This window comes from Salvelinus namaycush, chromosome 25 (genome assembly GCF_016432855.1).
Source record: "Salvelinus namaycush isolate Seneca chromosome 25, SaNama_1.0, whole genome shotgun sequence".
Taxonomy (NCBI): Eukaryota; Metazoa; Chordata; class Actinopteri; order Salmoniformes; family Salmonidae; genus Salvelinus; species Salvelinus namaycush.
This window is the reverse complement of record NC_052331.1, coordinates 20,206,181-20,210,870: the sequence shown is the minus strand read 5'-3', so window position 1 is coordinate 20,210,870 and position 4,690 is coordinate 20,206,181.

Below are 4,690 nucleotides of genomic sequence, written 5' to 3'. Positions count from 1 at the left end.
CAGGCCTGTCTTTAAGGGGCTCGTCAAGCTTTTCTATTCATGTCCACATTTCCACAAGGACTTGAACATTTCATGTGGTTTGGCTTGTGACAGAATTCATAGATTAATAGTATGTTCTACAATGGGTAAGAGCAGAGAATTTAAATTTCAACATACATATTAATATCTACAGTAAATATCTGTCAATGCATAAGCACGGAGTATACATAAAAAACATACAGTATTGCAAATAAACACATCCAGCAGGCTGCATAACCTGCTGTGAAATATTATAGTATATTTATTAAATTTTATTATACCAATGAGACCAACCAATAAGATATAATACATTATGTTCTTACCTTTATGTTCTCTGGGTGTGAGATGAGCTTTCTAGTGTCTGCTGTTATTAGAGAGGGGGTTTATATAGAGACATTTGGCAAACAGATCGAATGACATTGCCTCTTGGTTGGTCAGACTTTGGACTGACACTGGAGAGGGTTATTATCCTAATGTAAATGCATCTGGTCCATTGCGAGTTAATTGGAAAAACAGTCCTTCCTGAAAAACAACATTAGTTGAAAATGAGGGGTAACTTTGTTATTTAGTGTAAACCTATGAGAATCACAGGCTCATTACAGCACTATGGTCCTATGATTTCTCCAGTAGTAAACTCAAATAAATTAAATTATTCTTTCTTTGTTCCTAATTGTGTAATGATCACAATGGAATGGTCCTATTCACTTATGTTTTCACATAATCTTATAATTTCATACCATTACCATAAAGAATGATTAAAACCAAGAAATTACATCATTTTCTATCAAAGCTGATATTCAATCTACATGGATTTTAGAAATGTGCTAATTTAGCTCTGTGATCCTAGATGTTTCAAAACTTAACATACAGCGTAAAAAAACGTTTTTTTCACAATGCTTGCTGTTACACAAAGTCTGCTGTAACAAAAAATACGACTAATGTATTCACAACTCTTTTGTAATTTACTGACTTTAGCTTTTATGAACTATTTTATTATATTATAGTTGTGCTGGTTGGTGCGACTATAGTATGCATTGGTTGAAGCTAAGTGTTAAGTTAAAATCTAGCGAGTAGAAGGCTAGCAGCTGTAGCTAGCTAGAAATCACCAGTTGGGTGAGAAGCAAAAGGAAGATAGCTACCTAGCTAGCTAGGTAAGTATATTTTGCTATGGAAGGTTTTTCATATGGCTGAAGTAATCTGTGTAAACATGGGGTGGCAGGTAGCCTAGGGGTTAAGCGTGTTGGGCCTGTAACCGAAAGGTTGCTGGATTGAATCCCCAAGCTGACAAGGTACAAATCTGTTGTTCTGAGCAAGGCAGTTAACCAGTGGGTTCCCTGGACGCAGAAAATGTGGATGTTATTAAGGCAGCACCTCTCATTCAGAGGGGTCGGTTTAAATGCGGAAGACACATTTCAGTTGTACAACTGACTATGTATCCCCCTTTCCCCCCTAAACTGCAGACCTGGACACTTCTGTGTAATCAGAGCACAAACAAATATGCTAGCGAATGTTCTTGGCTGCTATTATAATCAGTTAGATGCACCAAACTTTGGGAAAACTGCAACACTGCTAATTTATAATGCATGCACAGGGGCTCGCAAGTGGCACAGTGGTCTAAGGTGGTGCTTGAGGCATCACTACAGACAGGTTTGAATCCAGGCTGTATCATAACCAGCTGTGATTGGGAGTCCCATAGCGACACAGTTGGCCCAGCGTCATCTGGGTTTGGCCGGTGTAGGCCGTCATTGTAAATAATAATTTTTTCTTAACTGACTTGCCTAGTTAAATAAAGGTAAAAAAAAAAAATAAAGATTATGCGCAGAACAGATGTGTGGCTGTTAGACGATCAGAAGAAAATCCTATCAGTGGCAGTCGGTGCTGTTCAAGATGAGGGTGTAACGGCAGATTTCCTCCTCTTCGTCCGAAGAGGAGGTGTAGGGATCGGACCAAGACGCAGAGTGGAAAGTGTCCATGATTTATTAACAATAAACTGAACACTACACGAAACAAAATCGAATCAAACCGAAAGACAGTCCCGTGTGGCACGAACACTGACACGAAATACAAACACCCACAAACACACACGTGAACACCGGATGCCTAAGTATGATTCTCAATCAGGGACAACGATTGACAGCTGCCTCTGATTGAGAATCATACCAGGCCGAACGCACAAAACCCCAACATAGAAAACAACACATAGACAACCCACCCAACTCACGCCCTGACCATACTAAATAAATACAAAACAAGAGAAAACAGGTCAGGAACGTGACAGAGGGAGGACTTTTTTTAATGGGCATGGCCTTATTTATATTACAACATATTGGATAACTGTCATTCATATTCCATTCACCCAGCTCAATGTTACATTGGTAGGTTTAAGCTACTACATGATACTTACATTTTCCCTATACCCATCATGAGGTCGCTACAACCTAGCCGACGAATGAAAGTTAGCAACTTAGATGCATAAGTTGAAATTTGAGTAGTCAAGGTGACAGACAGTGACACATTCAATAACACCTTGCACACTTTTGCATGCATCTAGCTGACCTAAGTTGTCATCATTAGTCCAACAGTTGCAAACGAGAGTTTCAAGTGGACAAATTCAGGTATATTTTTCCCCGTTTCATTCCGTTTGCTTCTGTTGAAGAAATGTTTTTCTACAGAATTGGCTGGAATGAATGTACCGCTGATCACAAGCAAACACAGAACTAGCAGCCATATACAGTATAAACCACATGATCACTTTGCTTGTTGTATATATAAATCCTTCTCGCTTCTACACTCTCTCCTCCTCTCACCTTTTTCCTTTGTTTGTGGACTTCAGTGCACAATACAACAGCTGCAGGTGACCAGGTGAAAAAAACTTTCCAATCCAGACTTTCATACCATAACAGCTAACCGTTACACACAGCCTACATCGTTGTCAACATATTAACGTCATATTAACGTCATAGTCAACATAACAACTAGAACTAATGCGGTAGTAAACCTGCTACAATCATGCATTGCAGTGTACAGCAAGCAGTTTAGCAGTTATACCGGCGGACCCTAGTGGCAATAAATGAATAAAACCAAAAGCATACCTTGACTTGGAAGAGTTTCAGTGTTGGATAGCCATAGCCAGCTAGCTAACATAGCATTTGATCCGTTTGAATTGGGTGTTTGAATAGACTAAACTAGTTAGCTGCATTTGCTAGCTAAGTAAGTGAAAGTAAAAATATGTATACAGTACCAGTCAAATGTTTGGACACACCTACTCATTCCAGGGTTTTTCTTTATTTGTACTATTTTCTACATTGTAGAATTATAGTGAAGACATCAAAACTATGAAATATCACAAATGGAATCATGTAGTAACCACAAAAGTATTAAACAAATCAAAATATATTTTAGATTTGAGATTCTTCAAAGTAGCCACCCTTTGCCTTGATGACGGCTTTGCACACTCTTGGCATTCTCTCAACCAGCTTCACCTGGAATGCTTTTCTAACAGCCTTGAAGGAGTTCCCACATATGTTGAGCACTTGTTGGCTGATTTTCCTTCACTCTGCGGTCCAACTCATCCCAAACCATCTCAATTGGGTTGAGGTCGGGTGATTGTGGAGGCCAGGTCATCTGATGCAGCACTCCATCACTCTCCTTCTTGGTCACTATTTTTATTTTTATGAAATTCACTGAGAAGGATGGTCCTCCCCTTCCTCCTCTGAGGACTCTCCACAGAATTCTATCCCTTGCCTTATGCATTAATTCAGTATGCTCCCTCCTCTGTCAATACAATTTTCTTCTTGTCATTATAATTCAAATTTGCAGTGACTGATCAACACAGAGTCAAGCTCCCAAAAACCGGAAATCAACATCCACAACTAAAAAGTAGCAGGAGTGCGAGTTGCACACAAAGCATCCAGTTAAAACAACAACATCATAATGATCATTGCTTGCTAGCTTGCGCAACCTGTGAGCAGTCAATAGAAAACGCCATGCTTGCTAACTTGATTGGCTATGTGATAAAATTAAACTGTTTTCAACACATCAACTGTTTTAGACCCCAAAAAATGCTTTACAAAGCAAGATAAATAAACGTTCAATCAGTACTGAGTGAATGAACAAAAACATTTTGGAATTAACGCGTGCTATAGTGTCAAGTTGACATACAGTTGAAGTCGGAAGTTTACATACACCTTAGCCAAATACATTTAAACTCAGTTTTTCACAATTCCTGACATTTAATCCTTGTAAAATGTCCCTGTCTTAGGTCAGTTAGGATCACCACTTTATTTAAAGAATGTGAAATGTCAGAATAATAGTAGAGATAATTATTTCTTTCAGCTTTAATTTCTTTCATCACATTCCCAGTGGGTCAGAAGTTTACATACACTCAATTCGTATTTGGTAGCATTGCCTTTAAATTGTTTAACATGGGTCAAACATTTCGGGTAGCCTTCCACAAGCTTCCCACAATAAGTTGGGTGAATTTTGTCCCATTCCTCCTGACAGAGTTGGTGTAACCGAGTCAGGTTTTTAGGCCTGCTTGCTTGCACATGCTTTTTCAGTTCTGTCCACAAATTGTATATATGATTGAGGTCAGGGCTTTGTGATGGCCACTCCAAAACCTTGACTTTGTTGTCCTTAAGCTATTTTGCAACAACTTTGGAAGTATGCTTGG